General features: G+C 42.0%; 1 protein-coding gene across 1 annotated transcript in view; it reads right to left on the bottom strand.

Annotated features, from left to right (window-relative positions):
- The window catches only part of KCNJ9 (potassium inwardly rectifying channel subfamily J member 9), a 110,285-nt gene extending 89,054 nt beyond the window's left edge, over positions 1-21,231 (bottom strand). Inside the window, exon 1 of the mRNA XM_069217969.1 lies at positions 20,622-21,231. The gene's annotated coding sequence lies outside the window, so the exon portion shown is untranslated. The remainder of the gene's footprint in view (positions 1-20,621) is intronic.
- Positions 21,232-21,588: the final 357 nt, after the last annotated feature.

The following is a 21,588-nucleotide window of genomic DNA, read 5'->3' as shown; positions in this document are numbered from 1 at the left end:
TACACCCTACAGAAAAACTGCAACGACTGAGACAATCAGACTTATGTCCTGTGCAAACCACATAATGTGCTATTACTTGAGAGACATGCTGATATTAGCACAATATTAGCCTGTAAGATTTCTTAGGGGCTATAACGAAGATCTGTCTGCAATTTGAATGTCAATCTTCAAATCCCTATGAGCTGATTGTCTTGATTTCATCCAAGGTTGATACCACATATACCATTAAAATTAGGCCTCTAATGCCGCTTTGACCAAATTATCCAGCTTATGGCTCAAACAGATTTACCTTTGGTCTATATGCCCTGTCTTTTCTGCTAAAGCATATTGAACATATATCTAGAAAAGGGATGTGAAGTATCAGTCTTGTAATGATGCGGTAATACTACTGAGTAATGATAATACCGGGTGCAGTACTGCCTCACCTTTGTAACTGGGGCACTTTTAATAGGGTCCTAAGTTGGGTGATTGTAAAAACTGTCATATGTAACACAACAAGGGTACAAGACTACTATCAATATTTGTTTTTTAAGGTAAAATATAGATCAGAAGCTGCCTATGTCAAATAAAAAAGACATAATATATATTTTGCACTTTTCATTCAAAACACACCACTCATTTTTAAAACAAAGATGGAAATACAAAAATAAAACTGGAGATCCATATTTAGCTTAAAGACGGATTACTTGAGTTGACTCCAATGGCTTCCCCTGGAGGGTAAAGGTCAGATTTCTGGACATTGGAATTTATATGTCAGTTAGGCAAACAAATGAGCCTTTACTTTTTAAATAAAATATCAAATAAAACCAATAGGTAAAAATAGATACAAAAAACAATTCATAAATTAAATTGGAACCAAATGAATGTTCTTTCTTACAATTCAGTATATGTCAGAAATCGGATCCATTAGAAACCGTTTGTAACTGATCAAGTGCAATGTTTCATTGGCTTAGTAAACTAATTATGAAAAATAGATGGAACCAAATGACAATTCCTGGCAATAACAGTCTGAGACCAATCATGCAGACAGAATGTCCCTCTCAGTATAGACTGTATAACATTTGAGAGACAGCTAAATTTGTTTCTTCCATGCCAAAAAGTAACAACGTTTGCATGCAGGGTCAGGAGAACCAGAATCAGTGCTACCATATGTCAAACTTTAGACAGAACTTCTTTGATAAGCCATTTAATTTGATGTTTCTTTCTAATGGAATGACCAGAATTTGAGGTTGTTCAGTAGGCTGTTTGATTCACACAGGGCCTTAGTTGGATGAGGGTCAAATAACCTGGTCACAAACTGGATAATTGAAATGGGACTACATTTGTTTGTGTTTGATTATTCTAGGAGGGATTTTTGTAGGGCTGTATTTAATTTAAGAGGGTTTATGGGCTCCTTGCTTCAGATTTGAGTTGTTGGTGATATGGCAGTGGGAAGGATCACTTTTGAATATATTTGCTGGTGGAAAAAGAGATTCCAAACAGTTAAATGCCACATGATGATGCTTAATTCCATACCAAACAAGAAATGTGGGCATTTTTTATGACATTAAGTGAGATCCATTGTCTCTGATCCACTCTTCAAGGCAATTTTCTCTCATGAACATATCCATCTAAAGCTTCATGACATTCAATTTTTCTTCCCTCAGTTCCTTAGTTCACAAATTTCAATTCAAAGCACATACAATAGTAATCCATCAATACTTCAGTACTCATCCTAAGCAGGTTTATGGTCTGGCAACACCCAGCCACACTTTTTGCCACAGTATCAGGGGAAACCACATGAGCAACAAAGGTGAGTTTTCAATCAGTTGTGCTTTATCAGAAATCACAGATGCAACAATATTCCTTCAAAAAACAGTCTAGTCCTCATTTACTCTGCTAGCGCATTGTAACGAGCTTCATAAAGCACCTCAATTATCCTCGAATGAAACCTTTCCAGCACCACTATCTTACCTCTTCTTCTTACTAAAACGTCATCCTAAGATAACTCTAACTGAACATTCAACACTTTCTAAACTTCCAGATTTCTGTGCCTTCCCTTCTGGAGCATACTTTGTCACCACCTTTTTCTTTTCATCTTGGCCTATATTGTCCATCCACTTTTTTCAAATATGGCATCTCCTAATGTTAGCAATAACTAGTCAAAACTCATAATATGTCTCGACCTTTTCTTTCTCAAAAAGCAATTCTTACATTGACACTATACCTTACAACAAATGTGTACTCCTGAAAAACCTGTGAAACCACTTACCAATAAGTGGTGCAGAACAATTTATTCCCTTTGTAGTAAAAACGTTCTCAAATGGTTTTTGATTTGTCTGTATCTTAAACCCCACATGTTCAAATTACATGGGTTACAATCACACTTTTATCTCTATTGCCCATGACTTATATCCATTTGCACCAGATACGTTTTTCTTTGCTGCCTCAAAAATCTTTCAATTTCTCAGAAACTCTGCCTTTTTTTTGTTCCAAATATTTTATTTGTTTTATAATAGAACATGCAAGCATACAAGTAATAAAGAACCATTGCGATACATATTCAGGTTGGACAGACAAACTGGTATCACAGCATATGATATACAAGCAACATACTTGAGAGTGATATAATTCTGATTACTGCAAACCCCTGTGTAGGGATAGAGGAATCATCACATACAGTTGGGGAGAAGCCCTGTGGCCAGAGTGTCATTAGAGTTTATTGGGTGTATAGTTCCTGTGTGATGTATACCATATGCATATATAGCCTTACAGGTGAAAAAACTGGGGAAGGGGACGTGGGGGAGAAGCCAGTGGGATGTATGAAAGATGCCTGTGAGCATGTGCTCAGGGTCCGAAAATCTGTCTGTGATTACATCACAAAAGTTTTGGTGTAGTGTTCTATGTACTTATCTGAAGGTTTGCCACACCCCACTTGAAATCTGAGGGGAGGACTGTTGTATAGTATGCAGGGCCAAACTGGGAACCCAAAGTAGCTCTGGCATACCTTGAAAGACCAGCCCCCAAAGGGTGCATAGTGAGCAAGCTTGACCACTACAATGGGCCTTGTGGTGGTGGTGGCGGCTCTCCCACAATGGCAAAAACTGTGCATTCTACAACACGATTTTCATTATATATTCAATTGTATTAATGTTTAAAGTGTAGTAAATGATGACCTTGCAGTGCACCAGGATAGGGCGATCTTTATTGGGGCTCTTCAATGATTCCCTTACCATCACTCTCATAAAGTCCCTCTCACATCTCCATAGCCTCTCTCCCAAATTGTTTCATTTGTTTTATAGTGCCTCTCTCACCAATGTTGGGTGTTGGAGCACTTTACATTAAACACACATACAGAGGCAACAAATCATACAAGTGTAAGTGTTTAGAAAATGTTACATAAGAAAAAGGGGACTACAGGGTGTAGTATTCACATGTCATCCATATTGGGAGGCATTTTTAAAGAATGCTCTATCTTAGGAAGCATTAACTCAGGACGCAGTACGTAACACAGTGGTTAGGGTTGACTTTACTAATAATTTACTTCTAACCAAACAAACCCTTTTTAGCAAAATTAGGATAATCAACGATTATGAAAAATATAACTTTCTAACCTGGATCATACAGTTTGCATGCAGCTCTTTGATGGCAGTTCATAGCCTACTGTGCTAGATTATGATTGAACATATGACTTGCTACAGTAACAAAGAGATCTCTGTGACAGAAGCAGTATCCAACTGAGCATTGCACATAAAATACTGTTCTGTAATCTGCATTGTACACGTTATTTGCAGCAGGCTTATTAACCTCCTGTGCAATCCTAGATGAGCCAAAACTGCCATTAGACAAAACTCTGATTTCTCTCCAACAGGTAATCACCAGAATTATCTTTAAATTATTATTGTTGCCTGAACCCTGCTGGATATACAGTGAACTCTGCAGTGCTTTAACACAGCTGCACTGCTACAAAAGCAGCCCCACCTTTCTAGCCTGCTGGGAAAAGGTCCGATGCCTGGTACGCCCAGACCGGCCTTGTTAGTCTGGGAACTATGTGTGCCTCTAAGGTATGAGACACATGTCCACGGGGTGTGATGACGTAAATGATTAAATGACTTACATTGGGAAAGGAGGACTTTAAGTCCAATTTTCAATAGGAGGTCCAGCAGCGCCATGCAGTTAGCATTCAGGTTTAGTGAGTTCACGGAGGCCTATTGGTCTAATGCTATCATGGGGAAGTTCAAGGATTCGGTTGTATTGAATGTAGCTGAAATCTGGCTCTGGATCAGGGACCAGTATTAGTTGAGGAGCTGGCAGTTAAAGAACATGTGCTGATGTAAGCCCGCTCTAAGTTACAGTTCCAACAGTTGGCACTCTCTCGTAGATTTAATTTATGTAGCCCAGAAGGAGGTACAGTGCAAAAGGTTAATTGTGAAAAATGTGGTTTGGAGAAGGGATGGGCGATCTTGTTGCATAGGGAGGGTTTGCCATTTTTGGCCAGTTTTCGCCTATAATGTTGTAAAAAAAGATGGTGTCTAAATGTTTGGTCCATTTAGAGTGTAATATTGATTTTGGTGAGGAGTACAAATCAGATAAGGTTTTGTAAATTCTCAAGGCTATGTGGGCTGAGTAGTGCTATGCCGCTAGCTGAGAAGATAGAGTCGAGTGTTTGGTATGATTGAACTTGGAGAGTTTTACTTTAAGCTTTAGGAAACTGTAAAAGTCTAAATAAGGGAGATTATGTATTTTGGCTAGTTCTGAAAAAGGAGTGTGGGTCAATATTGTTATCATATAGGTCTTGGAAATCCTGATGCTGTTGGAGGCCCTCTAGTGTTTGGGAATTATGAATATGTTTGGGGATGTATGTATCTAGCCTTTTGGCTAGGATTTTGGCAAATATTTTGGCTTCCATATTTTGGAGTGAGATGGGGAGGAAAGTTTTGGAGTCAGAGTGGTATTTGCCCTCTTTGGGAATCACCACATTCGTGGCTTCTGTGGCAGTGCTGGATACCTTGCCTTGGGGAGCAAACTGGTCTGGTGTATTTTTTAAGATGTCTGATTTGTGATTTTTTTATAGAAGATGATGGGGAAGCCATCGGGCACCAGTGCTTTTCCAGAGCAAATTGATTTAATTGTCTTGACAATTTCTTCTATTTCTATTGGTTTGTTTAAGCGCGCTCTCTCCTAGTCGGAAACTGACCCCATAAGGAGGGCATTTAGAAACACCAGACATTTTGTTTTATTGCACAATGTTTGTGGGCTGTAAAGGTTTGCATAAAAGTCTTTAAAAACCTCAAGTATCTAATTGGTTTTCAATTTCCGAGATCCATCCTGATCCTTAATGTGATTGGTTGTTAAGATTTATATTATATATTATTGCAGGATCTGTTGTGGAATAGTAGTTGTTTGGATTTTTAGGCATGTAAATATAGATATGCCTGTTTACTGACAATGGAATTATAGCTGTATTTTAGTTGTTTGATGTCAATGAGTAGGTCTAAATGCCTTCTCCTTATTTTTGATTTCAATGCCTAGAATTTGTGGGGTTTCTTTAACTTCACTATTGTTTTGGGACATACATTTAATGATTTGTCCTTTTATGGCACATTTGAACGCATCCCAAAGAGTCACAGGGGATGTGACAGAGTGTCTTTTTTTTAAAAAAAAGAATTGACAGTTTTTTCCTTAGATCCTCTAACTCAGATTCATTGTCCAGGATTTCAGTGTTTAATCTCCAGATTCAGCTTTTATCTTTATCAGGAAGGTTAAGAATGGACATTAAGATTGCAGCATGGTCTGAGTCTGAGATGATAATGGGATGGATTTCGGATGTGGCCCACAGAAGTGAGGGATCTATTAGGAGATATTTAATGAGGGAGAAGCTTGAGTGAGGAGGGGAAAATAATGTGTGGTCATTTCCCTTTGGATTGTGTGGTCTCCAGATATCTAGGAGATGATGTGAGGAGCATAAGTTGAGTGTCTGTTTGTGCAACTTGGGTGTTTTGAATTTAAAGGCTGAGTCATTGTCCAAAACAGGATCCATAGGAAGGTCAAAATCCCCTCCCAGTATTGTTTTCAAGTTTTGTGGAATATCTGCTAATTTCTTATTGAGTGTGCGCCAGAATACTGTGTCATCTGCGTTGGGAGCATAAATGTTCATTACATAAAGGTTGTGTTCTCCATTGTTCAAACTGGTACATAGCCATCTACCATTAGTGTCATGTTCTGATGTGATTACTGTTAATCCAGATTTTTTTAGAAAGTAAGATGAGCACCCCATTTTATCCTGCAAGGTTCTGAACAGGTCACATCTGTCACCCAGCCCTTTCTCATTAACAAGGCTTCTTTAAAACCTATCTTTGTTTCTTGGAGGAGGACTATGTCACCTGATAGCACTTTACAATGGTTTAGGATTTTGGTTCTTTTAACTGGGTGGCTCAACCCATGGTGTTCAATGAAATAACGCTTAATGAAGGCATTGGTCGTTACTCTGAGTAGCGGGTGGACTTCCTCGTTGACGGGTCCTAAGAGAGGCCTTAGGGGTCAAAAGGCAAATCTCATTGGTTTAGCTATCCCACTGGGGATGGGCACCAGGAGGGTGTAGGGAGATGAGAACTTCAGGGGTACTAACAAACAACTTTGGGAGTCAGCGCGGGCTCTGGGGAACCCAGAACCAGACAAGGAGCCCTTCCCACCAAGGGGTGGCTATAAGAGATGAGGTGAAGAGTGGGAATCATAGTGGCGTGCAGGCTGTAACTGCTATGTCCAGTGGGCAGGGCCTGCCGGGGAGAAAATCATGCGGGTATGAGTTTATGTGCATGTAGTGGAGGGTGGAGTGACTGCGCGTGATACTCGCTTGCCTATAATTAATCTAGGACGAGTAGATGGGCCATAGGATTGGACATAAGGGTAGTGTTTAGGTTGCGCCGTGTATTTGGGATGACCCTTGAGGCCATCTGCCTAGCCCATAGTTTAACTAGGGAACAAATAGAAAAACATTGTGCTTGGCACTAATGACTAAAGTACATTAATCATGCAACTGCATAAAGAAGAACATTTTTCAAAACTGCAGGTCTCTAGTTGAATAGCAAGGTAACCCTTGAGCCTGGCAATAGGGACTTATGTACATTAGCCACACATTGCCTCGAAAGAAACATATATTGAATTAAACAAACTTAAACAGAATTACACAGATTCTCTGATGGAACAACAATGTAGACTGATGTCAATGTTGAGATAGCTTAAACGGATGGCATACAAAGACAGCATTGTGCTTGGCACTAGTGGCTTAGACACATGCACCACCAGTTACATAAAAGAGGAACATGTTACAAATTGAACAGCTTCCTGGTTAGACACAGGTTCGACTTGTGCTTGGCACTAGAAATTTAAGCACCATAGCCACCCATTTGCATGAAAAGTGACTTATATTTGAATTAAACAAAGTATCTGATGAGGCAACACTGAGGACATATATCAAGGTTAAGATAGTTTATGTGGGAGGCCCAGTGAACACCCTATTCGTGAATTTACCCCTAATCGCATGAATCCAATAATACGGGCCTTATGTTCTTCAGTGGGCTATTCTTAGTGGAACACTATGGGGTAGTAGGCCCTGAGCAGCACTGAGAGGGAATGATATCAGCCCTGATCCTGTATATCCTTATATGCTTGCATACATGAAGTATATGGGTTGGTCCATGCACGGTTAATCAATTAGTTACAAAACTATAATTTGTCACATGTCGGTGGACAGTTGAAGTGACAACTATTGTGAGTATTAGACACCCAATATTAAGGCCACCTTGTGACTGCTTAAGTCATAATTAAAAGTCTCTTTAAACCAACATTGCGATCTTAGTGGCTTGAAGAATTGGTAGAGAGGCCCGATGTCATCCGCTTATGTTATGTTACATAATTTGTAGAGCGCATGGCTACCATAAGACTTCCCAGCGCTAAATGACCAGGACCAGAAATAGACAGAGGGGGTGCCATCAGCACTAGAACAACCAAGTTTTTAGGGACTTCCAAAAGTTATATTCATTGCCAGTCTGCCGAAGGCTAATGGGTAGGGCGTTCCACAGTTTGGCCCCCTGAAAGGCCAGCGTGGCACCCCCCCTATCTAGATTTTTGTTATTCTGGGTAGGGTAGCCAAGCCTACTGAGGCTGACCTGAGATTTCTGTTTGGCTTATAAAAGGAGGCCATGGTCTTCAATATAGGGGGACGTCTGTTGTAGAGTGCCCTGTGAATACAACACAAAGCCTTGAATTCAATGCACTGTCCCACAGGTAACCAATGTAGGGACGCTAGCCCTGCTTTAACAGAGGACCTTCTAGGGATGTCTAACAACAGATAGGCTGCCGTATTTTGAACCCTCTGTAGTTTCTTTTTGACATATAAGGGCAAACCAACAAATAAACTATTTCCGTAGTCAAGTCTAGAGAGAATTAATGCCTGAATGATTAGCCTTTTAGCCAGCAGGGGGAGAATAGTAAAGACCTTCCTTATTAGTCTTAGAAGGCCAAAACAAGTGGCCGATATGTGCCTGGCATGCAGTTCCATCGTGAGAAAAGGATCTAGCCATATCCCCAGGCTCTTGATGTATTTCTGAGGGGAAGGGAGAATCCCCAGGGTATTAGTGATTGTGAGAAGTTTGCCAGGACCAGGATTATGGTCCAGGATCATCAGCTCTGTTTTATCCCCGTTTAATAGCATCCTACTGTCCATCATCCACCCAGCTACAGCTTGTAGGCAAGAGGACAGAGAGGACCCGTCTAGGGTGGACTTAGAGGCAAATGAAACCACCAGTTGCGTGTCATCTGCGTAGGAAATTAGTGCTAACCCAAAGGATTCCACCAACTCAGCCAGAGGAGCCATGTATATATTAAAAAGCGTGGGGCTAAGTGATGAGCCCTGAGGCACCCCACAGCTTAGCCCGTAAACTCCTGTGGGAGTACATTAGAGTAACATTGTGCTTGGCACTAGTGACTGCAACACATTAACCATGCAGTTGCATAAAGACGAATATGTTTTGAATTGGACAGATTCCAAGTTAAACATAGGGTGGACTTGGGCTTGGCACTAGAAACACCCTCGACACAAATTTGCATGAAAAAGAGGCATATTTGAGTGTTTTTTTCTGACCAAGGACTACAATATCCAGCATTCTGAGGGTGCCTGGAGGTGAACCCAGTAACTCTAGTTACCTGTCCCACACTATAAAGAGCATTTGCTCGTCCCGCGGAGCAGGTGTTTTCCTGACCAAGGACTCCAATATCCAGCATTCGGAGGGCTCCTGGAGGCGGCTCCAGTAACCTTGCTCACCTGCTTAGCGCTATAAAGCTCATTTGCTCATAGTGCAGAGCGGGCCGCGCCCGGGGAAAGGGCGGGCCTGTCCTGCGCCAGTCAACACCAGGAAGAGGCAGGTGAAGGGCCCCCCAGCTTGATGCTTCGTGAGTACTGTGGGACATCTCTTCTGTGCCTTGTTTAATAGTCTTTGCGTTAGGTGGTGGGTTTGAAATGCCACTGTGCTTGGTGCCCGCTTGTTTGGAACTCGAGACTCTTTGGGACTACATGGAATATTTGTATAAACAGTGTTCTTAAGGGAGGAGGTGGTTTCGTCCTGTAGGCTTATAGTGTACACATTTGGTGGTTCTTTGTGCTGTTTATTTGGGTGGGACATGGGGAAGAGAAAAGCGGTGGCCTCCAATGTTATTCTCCCTCCAGGCTCCCCCCAGAATCTCTGTTATTGAGGGGTTCTTTTCTCATGCTGTTGGGGTTGTGTCTAAAGAGACTGAGTTAGCTGAAAGAAGGCTGTCCATAACTGTTGAAAGCTCCTCTCCTACTTTGCTGTGTCCTTCCAGTGCTACAGGGTGTATCTTCAGTACCCTGTGGAGTAGCTAGACCTAGCTCTGTGAAAGTTGTTCAGGAGAGCAAGATAGAGGTTTCCACTTATCCTTCAGAATAACATCGTAAGTCACACACATGAGGACAGGACCCACACAAGTCTTGTTTTTACTCCTAGGATTAAATGCAGGAAGTGCATGGCTGCTTCAAATCAGAAGCCTTTCTCAGTAAATGTGGGCATGTAGACAGATTTAAGTACACACCCTCCACAGCAATTGGTTCTCTATGTCCACTCTTTTATAACTATTTGTGTGACTTTAGGTATCTTTTTGCCTCTAAACATGACTCAATAATGTTGAGGCTGGCATTTATCGAGACCCGAGTGTCCAAGCTTTTGGACCACTTACAGCTCCTTGCAGCTAGGGATCCTGGTCAGAGTTCTCTATCATGTGAGGCACCCAGCATCACTGCCTCTGCTCCTCCATTGAAGCTCTTACTGTGTTTTAATGATGGTGTCCCCAGACCCCCAGCTTCCAAAGCCATTAGGAACAGGTTGGAGGTGTACCCTGTTACGCTGGGTTCCATGGCATCCGCTGGGGAGACCCGTCCATCTGTAGCAGCCCATCCCCCAACTATTGAACCAGAGATGGGGCTTGCCCCCAGGACGTCTCCCTATATGTGATAGTTTTGGGAAATGTCTCCCCATTAAGTAATCCATCGTTGGAGTCTTTTGAGGTGCTGATAAATAAAGTGGTGCATTGGTTTAATTTACACTCAAATTAGGAGACAGAGATCTTTGGATTCATTAATATGGTAAGAAGAGTAAGTTGGTTGGGGCCTGGTGTAAAAAGGTTGGATAGTGATTGTAGTTGATTTCCATAAAGCCACTATTGCTGCACTTGTTCTTACTATCTTGGGTTCATCCAAGACTTGTAGACCCACTAATATTCAGGCACTTCTCCTTAGTTTATTTTACAGTAGGGAGATGGTGAGTCTGTGTTTTGGGACACAGGGTCAGACAGGGTTAATTATACATAACAAACTCTCAGAGGACATGGCAGTATCCCCGAACTTGCCCATTTCAAATAGATTTTCCCATTTGAGCACACTCTAGTCCTAGGTTTGACTCCATGATCATAAGCCACCTATAGTGTCTGTCACCTCTACCAGTCCCTCTATGGTCACTCCTACTGAAAGCTTGGATGATCTTAGGGTGCTCTCTTGGAACATAGCAGGACTGTCTTCCAAGTTAAATGATATTAATTGGGTGACGTTTGTCAGGGCATACTAGGTGATCTCTTTGCAATAAACCTGGGAAGAGCATTTTTTGTTTTTATTTGAAAGGTTATCTAGCTTATTTCCCCCCAGTAGCACCATCAGTGTCAGGCAGATCCAAAGGAAGACTGACCATATTTGTGTTAGTAGAGTGGCCTGGTCGTGTTAAGGACTTGAGGTGGGACTCAGATCAGTTGCAGGTTTTAGAGTTATCTGTTCCTGGTTTTATCCTGTTAGTATTGGTTAATTTTCACAATGCAAAAGGTGGGCACGTAGGGGCGTCCAACTTCTCCTGCTTGCATTCTGCACTTGACTCCATGGTGCGCATGGTTCTGGCCGAAAAAAGCTTATATTAGTGGGTGATTTTAATTACCATCTCTGCATATGCCCTCTAGACCAGGATAGATCTAAGCCTGGGTGCCTGTTGATTGATGAGCTTCACATGGTTCACACTAAGGAGAAGCTGGGGATAAACACGCTTCTTAGTACCTTCAATTTAGCTTTTACCTTGGAGAAGCTGGTTAACTTGGCCAAACCTTGTATATTCCCCACATTTTTGGGGAGGGGCTGCCCTTCTATTGTAGACTACATTTTTTGTCCTCTACATTGTTTCTGTGTATTTCTGATCTTAATATACTCTGGACTCCCATCAGTGACCATAACACCCTACCCCTAGTTATTGCAGAGGTGGGTAGGCCAAGAGCAGGTGTTCAGAGCGTGCTTGCTCTCAGTGATCAGTGTAGGAGACTCAAATGGTCTCTAATTGAGCGCTAAAAATTTTACGTGACCCTCTTTGCGGAGTGTTGGAGAGAGAAATTTACCTGTCTGGATTTGGGTTCTTCAGAGAGTATCATTCCGTCTGCATTTGTGGGTCTCGCTCAGGTTTCCGCTATGGTATGGGCCCCCATATCTAATGCCAGATCTGAGGACCCAAAATAGTTTGATCATGATTGCTCAAAATCTTCAGCCTTTTAAATTAAAGGCTGCCCTGAAGAAGATCTCAAAAGGTAGGGAGTTTGTTGCCATCTGTTGCAGAGGCTACAGGAAGGCTCTGGCTGAACGTAAATCCATTCTATGAAAGGCTGCATGGGAGGATCTAGCCTTTGCGTGCAAAGCAAGTGATAGCACCCAATTCTGAAGGGTAGTGAACAACTAATCAAAAAATAGTATACACACAGTTCAATAAAACAAAGGGGTTTCTTTCAAGATAATAGTTCTGAATAAAATGGAAATTAATAAATTTGAAGCAAGAGCCCTCACTCACCTTCCGGTGACATGCTTCATCATAGGGCTATGCTCCTCGTCAGGCCGGCACTGCAATGCCTGACGGGCCCCACAGGGGGGCTCTTTGCCGGAGATCTTTTGAGAATAATGCACAACCTGTCAAAAGTAATGTGAGGATTGGTATTAGGGTGTTTAAAAATGCCTAGAGGTAAAAATTGCTATTTATTATGGTACTAATACCTCTGACATGGTTAAAAACGGCAAAAGGGGATATGGTAAAATAATGTCTACACTCCCCAAGTGACAAGAAAAAAATATAATCACTAAATCCCACAGTGGAGAATAGTAAAGGTAAACACAGGATCCCCTGTGTTACTCTATCGGATAGGTCAACATGTTTCTCGCTGTTTAGTCAATAAATGATCTTATGCGATTCGTCAGGACCTTGTCACGTACCTAATCCTTTAAGTAGTTAGAACCCATACTAGGGAAATCAGAAACCCTCCAAATTTAAAAGGCAGGCCTCATCGGGGAGATCATCAGGCTTGAGAAACCCACTCAGGTTTCTAGGTAGATCAGCCAACTGCGGTAAACCTACGTGTCCTGAGAGTCCTGTAGTGAACAAGCCTTGTTTTACTGAAGCTACGGGGTCAGCTCTGTGCCATCATATTTCAGCGTCTCAAAGGATAAATCACTTAAAAAAGATCTATAACTTTGGGAGTAGTGACTAGGAGGGGGAGTACGATAAACTATTTAGGGGAGGTGCAAATGTAACTTTTACCCAGGAAGAAGTCTCCCAGGGCATTTAGGTGCTGCTGTCGGCCAATAAAGCCCCGGGCCGGATGGTATCCCCTCAGATTTTTTTCTGGGCAACACTGAGGTCTGGGAGTCAGTTTTGACATTGGTACTTAATGCTGCAGTGAGGGATGGTGTGCTGCTCTCATGTTGAGTGCTGCAATAGTCCCAGTCTTCGAAAAGGGGGGACAAGGATACCCCCATGTGTTATCAACTGATATGTTTGATAGATGTAGGGTCGTTGAATAGTCTTATGTTGTGGGTAGATTAAAATAACATCTTCACAGAGGTGCGTTATGGCTTAAGGCCAGGCAAATCCACAATGGATCAGTGTTTAAATCTGTACCTTATTATAAACATGTACACTGTTGCTCATTCTGGCTCACTTCATTTAGCCTTTATGGACCTCACGTCGGCATTTGATATGGTCAACTGTAAGAAGCGAATGAGTTGCTTCTTGAGATGGGGCCTGACCCAGACATTGTGATTCTTTTGTCCAATTTGCATGCTAACACCACAAACAACCAAATTACTTAGTTAATAATTTATGCAAAGAATTGCCATTTTTTCCCCTAGAGTTAGGCTTTTCAAAACCAGTGTGGTGGCCGAGTCATTGCAATGTTAACAGTTGACCATCATGTTTAAAATAAAAGGAGCCTTTTCTCAGTTTTCTGAAGCTAGGCAGCTTTTCAGAGTAGGTGCACCAGAAGCCAATCTTCAAACCCATACCTCAGAAGAGCCTGCTATTGTTCAGTCACTTTTCCCTTAGATCCCTCAGAGGTCTTTTGGTAAAATGTTTGGACAGTGCAACACTTATAATTCGGAACAGAAAGTTAATTTCATATTTACAATCTAGAAGAGAAAGTTAATTTGTGTATTTTCTGTTCTCTGAAGGTATTCCTCTATAACTCTTCGAATAAGAAAATGCAACACCTTGGGGTGATTTTCAAAGGCATTTATGAGTACAGCAAGTAGCACTGCTGGAGGAATTGTTTAAGTCCTGTCACAGGCAGTGCCTTTGTGAATTGGCCGAAATGTCAACTCCCTATTAGTAAAAGGGTGAAGAGGGCACTTCCCTTTCTATCTGTACCAATCGCATATAAATATTACCTAGATTTTTCCATTTTATTCTAATTTTAAATGTTCTGGGGCAGTTCACCAACACATGTCTGAGCACCAAAGAGCACTACTGGGCTACTACTTTACGCACTCCAAAATGCCTTAGTAAATAGGCCTTTGCCATTTCTTTCTTTTCACTTGGAAATAATAATTATGGTTTCATGGTGACGCTGGTGTTCTTTTGTTGGTTGTGAAATAAGTTATCTCCTTTAAGACCAGCTCTTTCTGAAAGGCTCTGGCACCTGTCTGTTCCTCCTTATGTTTTAGCTAACTTCACCCGAACACGTCATAGCCGCTAGGTGCTTGTTCGTCTACTGAGCAACGTTTTCCCGCCAGGATAACTACCGAACAATCCACCTTGAGAGGCAGATTGGACTGGAACTGGTATTTAGTCTGCTGTTACCACAGCCCTGTCGGAGTGATGGCTCCCGGTGAATTGTGGGTGTCAGGGCTGCACATCATTGCAGAGAACACACTGACAAAAGGCAAAAGCCTACGCAATGCACGCCCGACGGAGCGTTTCTGGTGGGTAGCGTGAGCTATTCATGTGAAGGGGCCTTGCAGAGCTGTGTTTTGAAACTTCGGCAATACAATGAGAAATGTAGTCATTTTCTGTAAAGGTCACCCTTTGAACTTCGAGAGCCAAGCATTAAGGCATTGCTGTAGGTGGGTGAGACATAAGGAAGGCTGAATAAGAGGAAGACTTCAATTAGCTGTTGACAAACACGCCGTCTTTACAAATCATGACTCTGAAGCAGAAAATGCAGAGAAACACGGAGAGGGGCCGTGCGAAAGCATGTGGTTTCTTTATAGGCGCCTGGTAAAGTACTACACTGGTATCAGCAACCGGTGTGTGCTTAATTTATATTACAAAAAATAATAAGCATAAGTGCATTGTTTAACTGCTGCTGTCACTGGAGAATTTGGGGGTTACGTAAAACGAAAGGCTGCATAGCTTCGATTCTTCCTCATGGCTCTTTCTTCCAAGTCAGCCTACACTTCCTGTCCCTCTATCATACTCCTCTAGCTTCTTTTCTGTCCCTGCTTTCTCTCCTTGTCGTGTTTTCTATTTTTTCTCTTCCTCCTTCATTTTCTGCCAGTCTCTCTCTTTGTTTTGATTAAAGCCTAATGATGAATTAGAAGTCCCAGTCCTCAAAAATTAGAGCTGGTGCTGACCACAAGCAACCATCAGCACAAACGAAGCACTGAAGCCGTCACTCAGCGAAGTGTGCACACACTCTAGCCGAACAGCTCATTCCCTGTCGACGGTGCAGTTTTTGGAGTGCTGTCTTGGTTGCAAGTTATGATTTGTGGAACCAAGAGACAAGGCTTCAACCCTGGCTTCCTCTTTTGACCAACGGTTGAGATTGGGCATTAAAAAAATACACCACCCTGTGCCTCAGATTCCCCAGCTTACAACGCCTGGGGTCTGAGCAATGTCCAATATTACATTTAAATTAAAAATATATATAAACATATTGATTAAGGTATCCTGTCCATATACTTCTACGACATCAGCCCGAAATTGCTGTAGTTATTGCAAGAATATAGATGCCATCCGTACCCAGATCTATAAGGTTATCTTTTGGCCAGTCCAGAGTTTTCGGCCCAAAGCACTGAGCATTTGTGGTTTCAAATGTCCCATTACAGACATGGGCCTATAAGTCCTACAGGATTGGCTGAAACTCACCCTCCCGACATGGAGACAGTTGGCTACCATGCAAGATAATTACTGCACTGAGGAGTGACTCAATTTCTGAAGCGGTACATGGAGGTTCTGCAGTACAGACCAGGCTAACACATTGGAAACACTCCATAATATGGCCTCCATCGATTTCTAGTTGTGTGTCCCACTTTTATTTTTATTTTAGTCCTTCTTTAGTTTCCACTGATGCTTCTCCCACGTGACGCATTTCCGAGAGAGCGCGCCAGGGTAGGTGTGACAGGCCACGACCGGCACATAACAAGTAAGTGTCTTCCCGCGGAGGCCGCACTTTACGAGTGATACACATAGTGAATCCTTAGCTGTTTACGGCTTGGGGATCTTCGTTTGACACGGTCCATTTAAATGTTAAATATTTAATGGCGAGGCAACCTACTAATTAGTTACAGTCGCTTTGAGGGGATCAAGAGGATAGATCCCACCAACGTTGCCTTTTTTGACACACATTACTGATTATGGTTTCCTTGACTGCTGCACATCCATTTGCTTTGCAGGGAACGCCATGAAGTGGGTGATTCCTTATTTTGTTTGTAGTTTTCTTTCTTCTCTCTGACGTTAACCCAAACTATATGAGATAGGACTCATAAATAGATTAGCCATCATTGGTGACCAGATTTGGAGTGTACCGTTAGTCAATGAATCACTGTTGGCATGGTTGTCCCCATGCTTTACTGAATTCGTATGATCCTAACTGGATTCTGTTTTCATTAACTTTGTTTTTCCTAATTACTCTACCTAGTAGTGACCGCTTAAGGCATGCTTCTTCTCAAGGGGCCCTCCTATGACTAGGGATGGTAAGCATAAGATTTTGCTTGTTTCTGTGCACTATGGGATACCACCCTTATTTTCACTGTTTTGTCATGGGTGATCTGGGCATTAACCGTGTATATTGATATTATGATTTATTTTCTAGGGCAACCTTTTTTGGTTCGTTATTTTTGACTGACAGTTTACTTGAATGTAAGTGACTGTTACTTATGCATACACAAAGCAGTGTTGTATTTGACTTAAAAATTATTTAAGTCCCCTTAACTAATTATGAGTCAGGAGAAGTCCTGTTTACTTGTTGGTCCTGAAGAAGCGTCATAGGATCTGTATAGACCGTCGTACGTGAAACATGTTGACCATTTCTTAGGGGATAGATGATCATTTCCCATAACCCCATTTATCGTTAGAATGTGGTTGAGCATGAACCCTCTTTTTCTACTTTCCTTGTGTTTTTAATCTTGGTCTAAGCCCTGCCTTTATGACACATTAAATAATGCTGATTCCTGTGGGGCATAGAACCAATTTTAACTTATTACTCTCATGCCAGTAATAGTGCCTGACCTCAATAATTTTCTAGTGAGTTTTATCATCACAGCAGTCACTTTAAAAAGATCTTCGTCAGAGAGCCCCCTAACGGGGAGCCCGTCAGACATTGCAGTGCCAGTCTGACGAGGAGCAACCCGATGATGAAGCATGACATCCATTAGCATGTGTGAGGGCTCTTGCTCCTGAACTATGAAGTTCCCCTAGGTTTACTTCTTTTTGGAACAGTGTACCCTTTTATTGTGTGATTAGTCATTTGGGTGACTGTACACTGGACCATCAACCTCCCTGTCCCTCTTATTGTTGATAAGACATTGGAAAGACATGCCGGTGAGCACACCAGAAAATAGGATGCAGATGCGTTGCTCACTAACAAACCATTATGCAGCCTTTGACCCAGAGAAAATATTCCCCCATGAAGAATGGTTCTGAAGGGAGCCCTCTAATGCCTGTAAAATTGCTTCCAATAGTTGATGGCCATACCATTTGTATATTTGGGAGTTCCAAAATCAAAACTCATTAGAGTGATTTGCATACAGTGGACCTGGAGTTAATTAATGCACTGGTTGCTTACAAGGAAAGCCTGCAAAGCGCAGCTCCCGAGGACCATTAGTGAGTACCCATGCTCCAGTCTACTTCTAACAGAGCAAAGTAAAAGCACTAGTTGTAGCTTGTCCTAAAAAGACTTGGGGCAGGACTAGTATGATGCTGCCTTGAAGTACAGAATGATTTGTAGATGCCAACCTATTAAAATAAAAAGGTTGAATTACTACATTTGTTTTCATGCACTGGTTAAAATTGTAACTGGGTATGGAAGCCCAGGGTCACCAACATAAAAAGATTGAAGATGTACCTATGTATATATATGTATGTATATGCTATTTATATATTGCGATCCTCGTAAAAAGGCAGCAGAGGGCTGTACATGGTCAAAGTCAAGCTTAAAGTCAGCAAGTAATAAGAGAGGAAGCTGAGTTGTGGACAGTTATCTTTGTAACCAGGGAACATTTGATCCATAATTGGACTTGTATTTGAGAAAGTCTGTATATTTTGAGTTTTGTAGTCTTGAATTTACCCAGGTTAACTAAAGTACCAGAAAAGAATGCTTGAAAAACATCAAATCGTGAGACTGCAATACTGGCAACTGTAGTGTGTTAAAAAAAGTTTTGGTGACCCTAATAACGTTTTAGTGCTGCACTATCACTTAACATATCATCATAATATAACATGACATATTTTATTATAATATAACACAAAAGATAAAAGGATCACTACCAAACTATAAAATAACTAAATAACAGAACATACCTTTTACAACAAAGCATTGTGGCACTCAGGTATGGAATGGCTGGAAAGATGCGCATCCCAGCAAATCTCTCCACTTCTCTCTCCCTCCTAACATGCCATCTCAAGAGCACAACTATACACAAAATATCTGATTGGACAACCCAGGGCATTAACCAGCCAGGCGGACCATAATCATAAGGAATACCATGCAGGGACCTGCAGATCAGTTCAAAGTTGCCATCATACTGAAAACCTGTCTTCCACACCACACCATCCACCACACTGCCACGGACTGCGTCCTATAACATGACAACCGCACCTTAGTGGTCATCACGCACAGCGTGGAAACACTTCCCACACAGGATCACAAAACAAAGACAACACCCTTCTGACTGAACACCTGCAAGGTGTAGTTGGCTACCCGTGTAGGTAAGCACTTCTGTGCCCCCACAAAGGGGTAGTATACGCTATACTAATGCTGCAATACAATAAAACAATAAATCAGCATAACTTAACAGGACACAACATAATATAGCACAATTTTCCATATTATAGCATCATGATATAAAATAGCATAAAACATAAAACTGGTCATCAATTGACCAAATATAGTATAATATAACTAAAAAATAATGGAACTTATCATAACAAGACATACCGTAAACTAACGTCAATAACGTAACGTAACATGACATAACATCACACTATATCACTTTTGACACTATGAGCTCTCATATAGGCTATTTAGAACTGCAAGTATGGAACTCTGCCTCGAGAAACGCCTGTGATGCTATGTCACATCAATGTAAGGATGAAACTTCTATCTTAGCCCCTCTTGGCTTCGCAAAAACCCTCTTTTGAAAAACATCTCTACAATACGAGACTTTTTCCTCCCTGAATATAACTGAAGCTAAAAAAAACCAGCCTGTATGTGTAAGTCATTCCCCTTTTTTCCCAGGCACCCCTGCTTCCCTGCGGTTGCCATGACAACAACCTTAGATGTGCCTTCAGCAGATTTTTTATGATGGTAAACTCTGCCTTTTTTCCTCGTTTCTGCCTTTGCAATTTCGAAGAAACTAGAAATTCTTCCAGAATCAGTAACACGAGATGTTTATTTCTTTTTTTCGAATGAATTTGTTAATAAGGCAATAACAACCGTTTCCACCAATGTGCCCAGCTCGTCCCAATGTTTCTATATACCTGCACAAGCAAATAGCGTGCATCCGAACAAAAGGGCAATTATAAGTGTGCAGAGCGTTAACAAAGAGCATATCTGTATGTGTACCCGCTTGGTGTAAACTAGAGGCATGTTCCACCACGCATGAGCAAATATACCCTGTAGCATATACTAAGTATCTTTAATTAGGAACTCAATAACCACAGAGGGTTCCCTTAATTGTGATTCTTAACAAATATCTGTATACCAAAAAGTACTCTCTACTATTTTTTAAATAATGTACAATATTCACATATATGTGTATTTGCACTCCCGACACACATTCCATCGCTACCTATGTCTAAAAATTCACTGTAGTCTTCCTTCACTGGCCCTAGCGCTTTGAAGTGTTCTCCTCCATAGCACTTTGAAGCGTTCGAACCGTTGAGTGGGAGCGGTACAGAATCAACAGTGCAATCACATAAAAAACAGCTCATAATTCAGATGGTTTATTGCCGTGTATCGTTAATTTTGACAAAATGGGGCTTCAATCCAGTTCTATATCATTTTTTAATCAGACTGCCATTACACTGTGAGCCATCAGAAAAATATTTTCAGACGTTCGCATGTGGGTTGTTCATTACTCACTTAACCCACGCGAGCGTTTACCTACAAGGAGTAATGCCATTAATAAGTCACGGCGCCTTTAAAGCGGTATAGAAATACTCACCATTTATTTTTTATTTTCTATACCGCCAACATTGCAGACGGAAGCAGCTTCGCAGCGCTTGAGGATACTCGTATAGCACGGTGGGAGATGTTAAACGTATACAGTCGCACTACAATACTGACACCCGCACCATACTTGGAAAACTTCTGCCCAAGCCGCAGACGCCCGCCGTGCTTACCTGTGAGGGGACGGGCGGGGAGCAGGGCCCGTCATTGTGGGCGCCGGGATCATCTCACCATGGCGGCAGCTGAGCGCCTGAGGGGCCAGAGGGACAGTGGCTTGACGGGGAGCCGCTTGACGCACGCCCGCCTCTGCCCGTCCTAGCTTTCCACTGGGTACCTGGGCAGCTCGCTTCCTGGAACGGTACCTTCTCCCGCCCCTCCTCCTCCCATGACAGACAGGGAGTGAGAGAAAAGGGCTCAGGGGAAACAAAATCCGAAAAATGAGGGGATTGCAGGCGCGGATGAACACGTACACCAGAGATGCTTCAGTGGCGAGGATGTTTCTGCTTCTGAAAATCACCCTGTCACAGTTATTAAAAATAGAATGGCTGCGTGTGGGTGAGCGCACATATGTGCGCGAGAGAGGGAGAAAAAGGGAGCGCGCTGCTCCCTGCTTAATAAGCCTGAACCGCTGTTGTGTTTACAGCCTTGACTGGCAGGTGGGGGCAGGCCTCAAAGGTACCTTCACGTCCAGTTTTTGCCATCGCCTGGCGCCCCTTGTCTCTTTGTGTGCGCAACGCCCCCATCGGCTCCCTACCTTTAGCATCTCGCGCTGAGCTGCTGCCTCTCAATACGGTCCGAAAAGGAAATTAAGAGGTTTTCCTGACATGTCTGCGTCTCTAAGGTCCCCGACTGTGCAGTGAATTTGCTTAATAGTGGAACTTTTTTATTGTTTATTTTTTAATACATTTTTAGATTTTGAAACTTTGTATCTCTGCTTGGCTGCTTTGCAGACTTAAAATCACATCACGAAACAAAAGGAGGTTTGGAGAATCAAGCCAAGGGCTGTCTGCAAAAAAGAGGCAGATGTTTGTGGTATGTATTTATAGGATAGAGGTTTGGTACCAGAATATCATTTTCAGAAACTATTCTTTCTCACCAATCGAAGTATGAAAAGGGTAAATAAAAATTAATTTAAATTGG

Source organism: Pleurodeles waltl, chromosome 12 (genome assembly GCF_031143425.1).
Source record: "Pleurodeles waltl isolate 20211129_DDA chromosome 12, aPleWal1.hap1.20221129, whole genome shotgun sequence".
Classification (NCBI taxonomy): domain Eukaryota; kingdom Metazoa; phylum Chordata; class Amphibia; order Caudata; family Salamandridae; genus Pleurodeles; species Pleurodeles waltl.
This window is presented reverse-complemented; position numbering and strand designations above follow the sequence as displayed.